At 34.5% G+C, this 14520-nt stretch overlaps 2 protein-coding genes across 5 annotated transcripts in view; both read right to left on the bottom strand.

Moving 5' to 3' along the window:
* The window catches only part of LOC127840401 (acetylcholine receptor subunit alpha-like), a 46720-nt gene that overhangs the window by 13524 nt on the left and 18676 nt on the right, over window positions 1–14520 (bottom strand). The gene's annotated exons all lie outside the window — the stretch shown is intronic.
* LOC127841074 (uncharacterized) overlaps window positions 7738–14520 on the bottom strand; it is a 237330-nt gene continuing 230547 nt past the window's right edge. For 3 of the 4 annotated variants that reach the window (XM_052369617.1, XM_052369619.1, XM_052369618.1), the window contains exon 8: window positions 7738–11355. The gene's annotated coding sequence lies outside the window, so the exon portion shown is untranslated. The remainder of the gene's footprint in view (window positions 11356–14520) is intronic. The other variant, XM_052369621.1, reaches the window with a different exon arrangement.

Genomic DNA, 14520 nt, shown 5'->3' with positions numbered 1-14520 from the left:
AGGGGGTTTAATGCTTGTGTGTAAAGTGCCGTCACAGATTAGCATGTGCAGTCCGCAACAAACACAACACATTTGTTCACAAGAAGTTTATTTTCTAGATTGTTAGAGCGGCGAAAAAACATTTATCGGGAACCGTGATAAGCACTTTCTACTTACTTTTTCTCAATCTTCTATAATAGGCAGATGTAAACATGTTCATACGATCTTTAAGATCGCTTAAAAATCTTAATGTTTCTAAGATTGCTTGCGGAGGTCCGAAAACTGATACTCTGCCATCTCTGCGTGAGGGAATAAATGAATACGCTTTTTGAACGCCGTGATAAAGACAATCAAATTTGCACTGACGTGTTTAATTCGATGTTTTCCTTATTCAAATTCAATTTATTTATTAAAATAAAAACTTTAACGGCAACACCTTTTTGAATAACAATGAGGATATTTGTTGATGTCATTTTCAGATCCTATTTTCATTTCATGAGTGGTGATATAATATAGCAAACAATGAACTCCAGGAACTTAATCAGGAAATAAATTATTATTATTTTTGTGCATCGTCGTGATTAAAACAAGTCAAAATTATTTGAATGAATGTTGTTTTCGTTTCCATTTGTTAACAGGTATACAAACGATGCAGGTTTGATGCAGACTGTGTTATGGTATGTTTTTAAGTAGAATATATTTCAGTGGTGAAAGATAATTCGACTTCTGTGGAAAATAACATATTTTTATTTCTAAGTGAAAATATAAGGAAAATCTGAATATTTTTCCACAAATTAGATCTGCGTCTGTCTATCAGTGTGAGTTCATTTTTCTGGCAAATGCATGTGCGTATAGAATATTCACAAACATTGTATTTACCATAAGTACATTTAAAATGCCAACAAAACTAGAATAAAGCTACAACTACGCACTTTTTCCAAGCATACTGATACGTCGGTAACACATATTTTGATGACTTTATTTCACAATTTAACGAATGGCGTTTTAAAAATGTCTTCCCGCGTTTTAAATGGTACCCCAATAAGAGTGCTCACATCTTATGCGCTGCCCTGCATAAATACATATGTTTTGTTGGTAATTAATTAGAAATCACAATGTCCATTATTCGAGTAAACAGCGACCATAATAGCGTGTATACATTAATACGATTTATGTCAATACATGTCAGCTTAGTCACATCGGAACAAAGTTATTTAAAAAATAAAGCTTATAATAGCCCCCATTTAACAAACGCTTAACGCTTTAAAGTGTACAAGGTCAAGTTTATTTAATTACGACTACAGTATGTAAATTACTTTTCTGAATTTAAATGATGTTTGAACTATCGGGAAAATAGCGCCCTATTTATTCTTGATACAATTATGAGGGTTACATTAAAAAGCGTCTTTATATTATCCTGAGGTAATCCCAACCATTCTCTTGGATATTTAGGTTCTGTAACATGCCGTAGAAATTTCAAATCCTCATCCTTAATTTCTGTTCTTCAATTAGTAACTTGTGATAGCTATTACAATTGATGCCGAAGCAAATCAGGCCTTTTGAAACAAAAGGTAAAAGCGGCTTTGAGGTTAATGAACTATTATGAAGGTTACATTATTTCGCCATAAACAAATGACAGCATGGTATAATAAGGATGATCTCTCCTGCTGATGCAACTGTAGGTTCATTTTATGTAAATTTCAGTATTATGTGTTAATGCGAGTATGTTAAAAAACGCAAATTCGTTCTTTGTGGGAAAGATATCAACATAAGAATATTCAATATTGAATAAAATGTAAACATTGAGACAACTTACGATGTGTATGCATAACTGGTTACTAGTTAAGCATTCATCAAACTTAAAATAGAATGAATAAATGATTACATTTACGAACGCCTTTTTCTACACATTTGGTATTTGCTGGTCATCAAATCTACGAAACATTGAACCACCCCTTTGACATATTGTGCGCCGCCATGCATAATTATCTATTCTGTAAGTTATAAGTGTATGTAAATGAATAAAATTCCTAAAGCTTCTTAAACTAACATATTGAATATACATTCACCTGGGTTATCGACATCGTAAGAATCAGAAATCACAGTCTCCATTATTTGAGTGAACATTTGCCATTATAGCGTGAAGACATAACGATTAATGTCAATACGGGTCGCTCACAACAGCCCCAATTTCAAAAACGCTTAACACTTAAAACTGTACAATGTCCACTGTATTCATTACGACTACAACCTATGTCATTAATTTTTTTGAATTTCGATTGTTTGTGAACTGTCGGGAAAATATCGCCTCATTTGCATTCACGGCCATTGCATCACCATTGAAATTGCCTCAGCATTAAAATAAAGTTATGTCGATGTCTTTCAAAAAAAATATCGTCACTTCTTTTGCAATTATCGCTTATAATGTTCTAAAATTACGCTTGTGTTCACTTAAGTATCACAGCGGGTTTAGTAACTCATTTAAACGAACCTCCTATTTGCATTTCCTCCAGAACAGTTTTATTTATTCGGTGATGAGAATTTCACTTTCTGTCAGCCATATTTCTAAAATAAAAAAATAAAAAAGGGAAATGACGTCTCTGTCAAACGCAATTTAAAATAAATATAGGCTATATCTTTTGACGCAACTACAATTCAGACGCTTGAAACAAAATGTATACGTGCAGAAGAAGTATAACATCAGAAGACGTGTGTCGGTGTTTTTTTCTTGAAAATCAACATCAAATATTAGATACAACAATTGTAACGCGTATTTAACAATTAATTTTAAAACACATTTTTACAGGTGTTAAGTGCATTCATTCTTTGCAGACAAAGTTCCCTCGGGTGCAATTCTTATTTATTCATAATATAATGGCAAAATCGTAAGCATAACCTTTAAACGTATTGGTTCAGTGCATTGTTCCAATATTTGTGGAAGGTTTTGTGGCAGTATTTGTTTACAATGCTTCATAAAGCAATAAAAAGCGAACTTTTGTAGAATTTCAAAAAGAAATTAACCGATCGGCAAGAAATCCACAAGTTAGATTGTTTGTCCATTATCTGACAGTTTTAAACATCTCAACTTTTGTGCACGGACAAACTAATATTTATGCAGTGATTTGGCGCAGTGTCGCGGCGAAAGTCAGGTTCAGTGGACGCCAATATTGTTATTTCTGCTTTAATAAATATATTTGAACGTTATTAAAAATGTCAGCAACATCAGCAGCAGCAGCAGCAGCAGTAGTAGAAGTAGTAGTAGTAGTAGTAGTAGTAGTAGTAGTAGAAGTAGTAGTAGAAGTAGTAGTAGTTGTAGTAGTAGTAGAAGTAGTAGTAGTAGTAGTAGTAGTAGTAGTAGTAGTAGTAGTAGTAGTAGTAGTAGTAGTAGTAGTAGTAGTAGTAATAGTAGCAGTAGTAGTAGAAGTAGTAGTAGTAGTAGTAGTAGTAGTAGTAGTAGTAGTTGTTGTAGTAGTAGTAGTAGTAGTAGTAGTAGTAAAAGTAGTAGTAGTAGTAGTAGTAGTAGTATAAGTAGTAGTTATAGTAGTTGTAGTAGTAGTAATAGTTAGAAGTAGTAGTAGCAGTAGCAGTTGTAGTAGTAGTAGTTGTAGTAGTAGTAGTAGTAGTAGTAGTAGTAGTAGTAGTAGTAGTAGTAGTAGTAGTAGTAGTAGTAGTAGTAGTAGTAGTAGTAGTAGTAGTAGTAGTAGTAGTAGCAGTAGTTGTAGTAGTAGTAGTAGTAGTGGTGGTAGTAGTTATTGTAGTTATTGTAGTAGTAGTAGTAGTAGTAGTAGTAGTAGTAGTAGTAGTAGTAGTAGTAGTAGTAGTAGTAGTAGTAGTTAGTAGTAGTAGTAGTAGTAGTATAAGAAGTAGTAGTAGTATTTAAGTTGTTGTAGTAGTGGTCGTAGTAGTAGTAGTAGTAGTAGTAGTCGTAGTAGTAGTAGTAGTAGTAGTAGTAGTAGTAGTAGTAGTAGTAGTATAGTAGTAGTAGCAGTAGTTGTAGTAGTAGTAGTCGTCGTGGTGGTCGTAGTGTCGTCGTTCTTGTAGTAGTAGTCTAGTCGTAGTCGTAGTAGTCGTCGTAGTAGTAGTAGTAGTCGTCGTCGTAGTCGTCGTAGTAGTCGTAGTCGTCGTTGTCGTCGTCGTAGTCGTAGTCTAAGAAGTCGTCGTAGTCTTTCCCTTGTTGTCGTCGTGGTCGTCGTCGTCGTCGTCGTCGTAGTCGTAGTCGTCGTCGTCGTAGTCGTCGTCGTAGTCGTCGTCGTCGTAGTCGTTGTCGTCGTCGTCGCCGTCGTCGTCGTAGTCGTCGTCGTCGTAGGTCGTCGTCGTCGTAGTCCTCGTAGTAGTCGTAGTAGTCGTCGTAGTCGTAGTCGTCGTAGTCGTCGTCGTCGTCGTCGTCGTAGTCGTAGTAGTAGTAGTAGTAGTAGTAGTAGTAGTAGTAGTAGTTAGTTGTTCCAGAACTCTAACCATAACTGTAAACGTCTAATTATTTCTAATATATTTCTCATATTGTATTTTTACTTAGTAGTTGTTAAATGAGTTATTATAGGTTATGTTTATATTGCAAATACAATATTATTATGACACAAATACTTTATTGTATGTTTACTTGGCCATTGCTCAAGTATCTATGTTAGGCTTAAAATAGCCTATGCAATATAATAGTTAAAATGTGATTTTATTCTCCAGTACTTTACCAAAGCTGTTGAAACTGTATTTAATTATTTATTGATGTGTTGTTATTTTGCAGTTTTTGTTATGCTTTAGATAAGCATGATTCTAAAAAAGGCCACCCTTTATATATATATATTTAATAAGTTTTTCTTATAGCCCAAAGGCTAAATGAGATCGTTAATGGAATGTATGTAAAGCAATTTTTTAGCAGTTTTCTCATGTTACTACATGTAACTTGTCAAACGTCCTATCCGCCATCTTGTCTGGAAGCTGACAGTGTCTATTTTCAAAACCGGCGTTTAATACCGTATGTTTTTCTGAGAAAACCATATGTGGTGTCATTTTATTCATGAAACACTGTTTTTTTAACGCCACATTATAAATTGAAAGGTATTGTATTTTTGCATAAAAACCTAACTTTTTGCTGAAATATTCATTTTAGAACGTCAATGTCATTTTTGTAACCATTGTTTTCATTGGTCAGTATTTTATAACGTGCGATCCGATTGGCTGATACTCTCTATAAAAAGGCGAGCGTCACAAGGCGGGGGCATTCAAATGTCCAACTCTGAATCGACAACATCTAATACAAATAAGATCCTCTAATAAAATAAGATACAATAGTCAACTCAAGCTTAACATAAGAACCAAATAGTAACCATAACACAACTTAAAGAAAGGCTGAACCTAATATATATTTATCTGTGTATGTTAAAGTTGTTTTGCCAGGTGATTGCTTTAAATTTTGAAGACGGAAATATAAAAGCGTTCCATTACCGTTGAAAACAAGATTTTATTATTTAATTATCCCTGCACGGAACAAACAAGTAAACACAACTCGCCATCCCGACGAATCTCTTACAGCAGCAGAAGCAGCAGCAGCAGCAGTAGTGGTGGTAGTACTAGTTGTTGTAACGGTGAAGTTCCAGACCGGCTTTCTCATTCGCACAGTCTGGTCAGAAACTACATTGGCAGCTTATGAGACCACGAAACCTTGCGTGACATAAGAGCGGACAGGACAGCGTTGCTCGTGACAAGACTGCACAACTGATGGCCACATATGGCATAAGACCTATTTTCGCATGACGATGTACGTTGTTTTATACATATGCTTAATCCACATTGGTACTTGATTAAATTTAGTTATGTTATTCTGATGTATATGAATGAAGAAACGCCAGAAAAAAATATAGTCGCTAGAATTTAATTAAAGGAAAGTAACACATTGCCTTTAAAACACGGGACATACAACACAACAAAACATTAAATGTAAAGCTATAGTCAACTCCGAATCCCGTACGTAATTTCGTTTGCGCGAAAGCGCATGTAAAAACGATTTAATGTAAAGAAAGCGTCCAGAAAAAACGCAATTTTTGGGGTAGCCCATTCTAAATGAGCCTGTTAACAGACCATATTAACATGTTAACTAAACGAGCCATCGACATAACACTATTCAATTACAGCGGTCGACATGCGAGTGACATGACTACCTACGTTTGTTTTCCAGCTATATATCGGTACACACCGTTGTCGACGTTTCATTTTTGTGTATTGGTCAGTTGAATACAAAGCATAAAGTAAGTCGCATTTATGTTTTGTCATGATTTGGATGCATTCAAACATTTATAGAATTGTGTGTTACATTTTACAGTATGTACATGTTATTTAGAATAAACCCTTCCGGATTATTGAATTGTAGATGTTTGTTTTAATATTATTTAATAATAATTGTGATCAAGTGAGTAAGAAAGATTTTTTTTTTCTCATAAGTATGGTAATAAACTTTACAGTATAATGACCAGTACGGTCTAGAAAGATATCGTGCTCTTTCAATTTGCACTGGACAATTTTCTTTGCAACCGATAATCGATGTGAAAACATAATGATTATATGTGTGATCCCGTATTAAATGCCAAGAATGCCCAAGCTCAATAAAAAGGAAACATTCATTTAAGTAAGGAAAAAACATTGTAGGACACCTTTTAAAATGTAGGGCATACAACTGGAAGTAGATTGTGTTGGGGCACATATTTTAAAAAGGTGGGGCAAAATCATGGAAGTCGTCATGTTATAATATGTCTTATATATTGAGATAAACCATGTGCACAATCACACATTCAATTATTTTTCATACATATATTAAATAACGAAAATCATTAATAGAGGTGAACAAGTTTTCATTAGATTTGACCTGGATACCTAGTTTTCAAACGAACATGATCCAGATTAGAACTCAACCTAGATATGGTAAAGATTTACATTCTAACATATCTTCATCAGGATTGAGTCATAAACCTACCTTCTAGTTTGGTGAATATTAATCTTATGAGATATGGATGCAAGTTACCCGGGTCTAAACTTGGCCGACATATTGTCAAGGTAAACATTCTTAGAAAGTTTTATCAAGATTGAGTCGTACATGAGTTCTCTACAGAAATAACAGTTTTTCTTTCTACTATATGACATGGAGATGCAAGAGATACAGATTCAAATTTCGCCATGATATTTCCGAGATAAACATAATGATCAAGTTTCATCAAGATTGATTCATTAATGTGGTTTCTAGAGTGATTAACTTGTGTTTGGACACATAAGACCATTTATCAAACTCGGCCTAGATATTGTCACGATAGACATTCTGACCAACTTTCATCAAGATTTATTAATGAATTATCATTTGCTTTCTTCACGGATAACATGATTTTTTTCAGATTTAACATCGTGACCTACTTTTTAGAGGCAAGCGACCAAGCGATATTATCAAGATAAACATTCTGACATCGTATTATCACGATGGAGTCATACATGTGGGATCTGCAGTGATCAAACAGTTTTGCTAAACTGTACCTTATTACCGAGTTTTGGGGCGCCCAAGACCCAGATTCAAACTACATAGTGTCAAGATAAACATTCTAATCACGTTTCATCAAGATTGTCCCGTAAATGTGTCCTTTAAAGTGATCATCGGTTTATGTAAGATTTGGCCTAGTGATCTAGTGTTAGACGCACATTACCCAGATTCGAACCCTGCATATAAATTATTATACTAAATAATCTGACCAAGTTCCATACTCGGTTTGGTTAATGAATTTCAAAGCCAATATACACATTTATTCCTTTCAACAGCATGCGAGTAATTATTAAACATGAATAACTTGATGAAACCGTAACATAGTTAACGAAAAATATTCCTTCTACTTAGGTCGATCACACCTGAGTGACCTCATTAAATACTTAAATATGAACATAGTATTGAATCTAATTATTAGTTTATGTTTATACTGTTAAAGCATTGAATAATTTATTCTGCCATTGTTGTTCGATCTGGAAGTTGCATTCTCAAGTCAACAATGTAAATGGAAATATATCCCACTACCTACTCAGAATATTGTGCACAGGTCAGAAAGCGAAAACAAACATAATATTATATTTGGGCGTTATAAATTATTTCAATTAACAGAAAACAATGTGAGTACCAATATCATATTGGAAATCGATTTAATGAATCGAAACGCAGTTTTAATGAGGTCATTCACATATTGTTATAAGATCGCCTTTGTTTTGCCAGGAAAACGAACACGACCTTAAATACGAAATAGTGTATTACACACGTATACATTCCACAAATACAACAATTTATTGCATTGTATGTATAAGTTGTTTTTAGTAAAGTGATCAACCGCCATAGACGATTATAATATGGTTGCGGTGTCATGTCTATCTAAACATGTAACATATTATAGTCAATAGTGTACATTTAAAACATTTTGTAAAACGTTTACCCAGGAGCTGTCTTATCAAAAATCGTATGACATAATCAATACATTATTTGCAATATTGAATAGATTTAGAAAAAAGCAAGATTAATGGCCATTATTTATGATTACAGTTGACTTAAAACTGTTAAATAATCATATCAATACTTAACTACTTTCAGCACAACAATTATGCAAATCAATAATTTGCATGGTAAACTTGGCAAACAAAGGGCATGATATTATATTACACCGAAACGAACATAACGCATGCCAATTAACACAAGTATTTTTTATTGTAAAGAATTTCTATATACGTAATATTACATAAAATGTACACGTATTGTGCGATGACAAATGTGCATAACGACAACTGACATATCTCGCGTCTCAGAGGGTCTGAAAGGACCAAAGTCGCTCGCCTAAGATACAAAGGAACTGACCTGTTCTGTTAAGCTTTATATTAAAAAAAATCATTTGAACAAATGTTCTGACCAAGTTTCATGAAGATTGAACTTTAAATGTGACTGTTTAGAGTGTTAAAAATGTTTTACTGTAGCCATATAAGGAAAATCCCCTGTCCGCTGGTGGCCTTGCTTTTCAACAGACCGGACCAATTTTTGAACTTATCCAAGATATCATTACAAAAATGTTCTGACGAAGTTAATTTAAGACGGGACTTTATATGTAACTTTTTTTAGAGTGTTCACAAGGTTTTGCTATTGCCATTTAAGGAAAAATGCCCCAGAGCCAAGCGTCCATGTTTTTCAACAAACCGGAAACATTTTCGAAATCATCCCATATATCATAAGAACAAATGTTCTGACCAAGTTTCATGACGATTAAACAATAAATGAACTATCTAGAGTGTTTACAAGATTTTACTATATCCATATAAGCTCAAATGCCCCGCCCCCTGGCGGATATTTTTCAACCAACCGGAACCATGTTATGTCTCATCCAAGATATCATTGAGACAAATTGAGATATTCTGACCAAGTGTCATGAAGATCGGATAATAAATGTGGCCTCTTTAGTGTTTACAAGATTATACAAAAGATAATTTGTGAACTAATCTAAGATATAATTGGACAAATTTTCTGACAAAGTGTCAGGAAGATCGGACGATAAATGCAGCCTCTAGAGTGTTAACAAGGTTTTACTACAGCCATATTAGGAAAAATGCCCCGCCCCCTGGCGGCCATGTTTTTTAACAAACCGGAACCAATTTCGAACTCATCCAAGATATTTTTAGGACACATTTTCTGACCAAGTTTTATGAAGATTGGACAATACATGTGGCGTCCAGAGTGTTAACAAGGTTTTACTAAAGCAATATCAGGAAAAATGCCCCTCCCCCTGGCGGCCATGCTTTTCAACCAACCGGAATCTTCGAACTCGTCCACTTTATATAATTGGGACAAATCTTCTGACCAAGTTTCATGAAGATCGGAAAGGAAATGTGGCCTCTAGTGTGTTCACAATGCAAATGTTAACACCGCACGACGGACAAAAGGTGATTAAAAAAGCTCACCATGATCACATTTTGCTCAGGAGAGCTAATACAAAACTGGAATATAAAACAAACGTGTACAAAAATATATGGCCAGGAAATGTTCACAAGGATTCATAATAGACCTTGACATCCCGTGATCCAGTTTCGATCTCAGCATTGAAATCACAAAGACAAATGATCTGACGAAGTTTCATGTCGATAGTGCAATAAATGTGGCCCCTAGAAAGATCTAAAGCTCTTTCTTTATTTTAATAAAGCGACAATTTTAAACCAACATACTGGAGTTTTTAACTCGGTAGAGATTTCATTAAAAGAAATGTTTCGGCTAAGTTTAATTTAGTTTGGGCAACAAATGTGGCCTCTATAGTTTTCACAAAATGTCGTCTTTTATTGACATGATAACTTAGTTTTTTACCTATCGTGACCAAGTTTCGAACTCAGCAACAATATAATTTGGACACCAAGGTTCATGAAGATTGGGAAATACACATTTCCTTTAAAGTGTTCACAATATTTGACTTTAATTTGAACTAGATGCCTTTTTTTACCATACGTAACCCAGTTGTAAAACACGGTCAAAATATCATTGAAAGAATTGTGTTGACCAAGTTCCATGAAGATTGGAAATAGAATGTGACATCTAGAGCGTTATCAAGCTTCTTTCCTTTATTTGACCTAATAACCTTTTTTTTTTAAACCATATGATCCAGTTTTTAAATTGGCCAAGATGACATTGAGATAAATGCTCTGATCAAGTTTCAGGAAGATAGGTAAATAAATGTGATCTTTAGAGTATTCACAAGTCAAATATTGACGAGGGACAAACGGCCATCAAAATGCTCACTATGAGCACATTTTGCTTAGGTGGGATTTATAGAATACTTAGTCACATAAATCACTTTAAGTTTGCAAAATCGACAACAATAATATAAAACGTTTTTTCAATACAAAAGATTGTATCAATTTAACAATTAGTAATTGTAACAATAATATGTGCTCAGAGAGCTTTTTTAGTGAAATACAAAGCATGATGGCGCATGATAAATACGTTACTGTGGCATTTAAATATTTAACAATACGCATTCGCTATCATTTTAACAAGAGCTGAGAAGAAAGTGCGCTTGAATATTCTTCCTTTCTGATAGGCTTATGTACATGTTTGTCTGTACCAGATGTTAAAGCCGAAAACACGTATTTGAAGATTAGAATGCGTAATAGTTATAAAGTATATGTAAACTACACAATGATCATTCATAAATTACAAAAAGAAATTTGATAATTGCAAGAAAGAAGATTCTATTTGTTGATTTGTGCCAATTACTTTTGCTGATTTTAACTGTACACGCAAGTCTGCAAGCTACCTATAAAGGAAAAAACAACAGCACAAAACCTCCCTGAAACAGATATTTTCAAAAGTATGTTAAATCCACATAAAAACCAGACCTGTGGACTTAAATTAACTTGCAGGGCCAGACTGGGATTCATAGGGCCAAAACGTTAAGTCACCGACTAAACTTATTCGACGTAATAATAATTGGTAAATTGCAACTAAAAAATGAAAATAAACAACACAACTCTGAACAATTAAAACTGAATTATAACAAATCACAACACTCTCACACAGTATAACACAATTTAAAAAAGTTTATATTGAAAATTCTATAAAAATGTGTACTGGTATGCAAATTGCTTGTAAAGACAAATGTTTTCCGAAACTGACAGTTTCGGTGACAGTGACTGATGAATGTCAATCAATATTTACACCAAACACACATCAATACTGGTTAGGAATCAATGAAGTACCTTAAAATAACAGAACACGTGTAAGATATATATAACATAAGGCAAATCACTCAGTTTTAAAATCACAAAGCAATGATCAGAATTAAGCAACTGTCAAATGAAAAATAGTTCTTGGTCGAGAAATTATATAACTCGGATTTAAAATAAAAGTGTAAACGTACTGGTAACAAAGATATATAAAACATCTATGAAAATGCAATTTTAAACGTTAATTAGATCGTGTTTTCTTACACAAGAAAGGGACTATTGACATAATATACTTGCATAGGAGGAACTGTTCGGGTGTGCATGCACAATAACATTTCATGAATGTTAAACAAGAGGGCCTCAAAGGCCCAAAGTCGCTCACCTGGGATAACAAGATATTATTTGGACAAATCTTCTGACCAAGTTTCATGAAGATTGGACAATAAAAGTGGCCTCTAGAGTGTTAACAATGTTTACTATAGCCATAAATAGCTATATAAGGAAAAATGCCCCGCCCCTGGTGCCCATGATTTTAAAGAAACCAAAACCGTTTTCGAACAAATCCAAGATATCATTGGGACAAATGTTTTGACCAACTTTCATGATGATCGGAAAATAAATGTGACCTCTAGAGTGTTAACATGGTTTTACTATAGCCATATAACTAAAGGTAAAATTCCTCGCCCCCGTGGAGGGCCATGTTTTTTCAAACCAACCGGCATCATTTTTGAACTCGTCTAAGATATTATTGTGATGAATCTTCTGACCGAGTTGCATGAAGATAGGACGATAAATGTGGTCTCTAGAGTGCTTACAAGATTTTACTATAATAGCCATATAGCCATATAAGGAAAAAACGCCCCGCCCTTGGCACCCATGTCTTTCAAGCAAACATAACCATTTTCGAACTCATGAAAGATATCAATACGACAAATTTTCTGACCATATTTCATGAAGAATGGACAATATATGTGGCCCTCTAGAGTGTAAACAAAGTTTTAACAAAGCCATATATAGCCATATAACGAAAAATGCCCCGCCCCCCCTGGTGGCCATATGTTTTAAAGAAATCAAAACCATTTTCGAACTCATCCAAGATATCATTGGGACAATTCTTCTGACCAAGTTTCATGAAGATCGTAAAATAAATGTGGCCTTCTAGAGTGTTAACAAGGTTTTACTAAATCCATATAAGGAAAAATGCCCCGCCGCCCTGGCGGCCATGGTTTTAAACTAAAGGGCATCATTTTTTAACATCGTCCAAGATAATATTGCGATGAATCTTCTGACCAAGTGGTCATGAAGATTGGACAATAAATGTGGCCTCTAGAGTGTTAACAAGATTTAACTATAGCCATATAAGGAAAAATGCCACACCCCTTGGCTCCCATGGTTTTCAAGGAAAGGTTACCATTTTCTAACTCATCCAAGATATGATTGGGACAAATCTTCTGACCAAGTTTCATGAAGATCGGAAAATAATAGGGATGACAACGGTTATTCGGTTAACCGGTTATCCGTTTCGTCAGGAGGTTACCCGGTTACACATAGTGATATTCGGTTACTCTTCAAAAACACAATTTTTGGTTGAATGCAATAAATGCTCAAATCGTTAGTTTTGTTTTACTTCATTTCACTGTATTCGCTAATCCGCTTGTCTGATTGCAAATCATCTGCAATTACCACCCCGTGATGCCCCATGCGGATCAAAAGCGATTAGAGTTGTAAATTATTGGGGTGCGCGGATTAATGAACAGGTTTTATTGTGTCATTGTGTTTGACTACCATTGCTGATAAAATCAATAAAGCTTGACAACTGTGATTACACCCGATCACTGTTGTTTTAACAACTATTGCAAACATAAACACCCTAATAAAGACATTGAGTATAAACAGACCTTAACAACAGTGGTTAGGAAACCACAATGCCCATTGCAAAATATATTTACGCTAATTGACAATTGTTATTAATCAGCAAACTGTTAATGCACGTAATTCTTAAAGGATAATGAGTGTAAATAAAACACAACATAATTCAAATTCTGCACTAGCTTTCATTGTCAGGTGTAGATCAATAATTATGTGTAAATGCCATGAAGTAATATTACAACAGAGACACATCACAGTTCACCAACAGCATGTAAACAATGTCGGAAATGACTTTCAGAAATGACTAAGTATTGGATTCCAAATGTATATTCCCAATTTAAAGGACCAACACAATTTGTAAAGAAACAGTATTTAATTGATAACATGGTTTCAGTAATGAGGTTACAAGACAATCAACAAGACAGAGTATATTTGCCTATACATGTAATTGTTTATAAACGTATAGGTTTTTCGGAAGTTTTTGTTTTTCATTTATGTGTCAATACGACAATCGGTTAAACGGTTAACCGCTCGAATATCGAAACAGGTTTAACCGGTTACGGATTTGCTTAAGTTTGCCATCCCTAGAAAATAAATGTGGCTTCTAGTGTGTTAACAAGGTTTTACTATAGCCATTTAGGAAAAATGCCCAGCCCTCTGGCGGCCATGTTTTTCAACCAACCGGCATCATTTTCGAACTCGTCCAAGATACATGGGGATGAAGCTTCTTACCAAGTTTCATGAAGATCGGACAATAAATGTGGCCTGTAGAGTGTAAACAGATTTACTATAGCCATATAAAGCCATATAAGTAAAACTTTTCCCGCCCGCCCCATTGGAAGCCATGATTTTTAAGCAAAGGTTACCATTTTTACCTCATCAAGATATCATTAGGACCAATAACTGAGCAAGTTCATCATGAATATCGGAAAATAAAATTTGGCCTCTAGAGTGTTAACAAGGTTTTAC

This window comes from Dreissena polymorpha, chromosome 8 (assembly GCF_020536995.1).
Source record: "Dreissena polymorpha isolate Duluth1 chromosome 8, UMN_Dpol_1.0, whole genome shotgun sequence".
NCBI lineage: Eukaryota > Metazoa > Mollusca > Bivalvia > Myida > Dreissenidae > Dreissena > Dreissena polymorpha.
The sequence above is the reverse complement of the archived record's forward strand: the minus strand, read 5'-3'. Positions and strand labels throughout refer to the sequence as shown.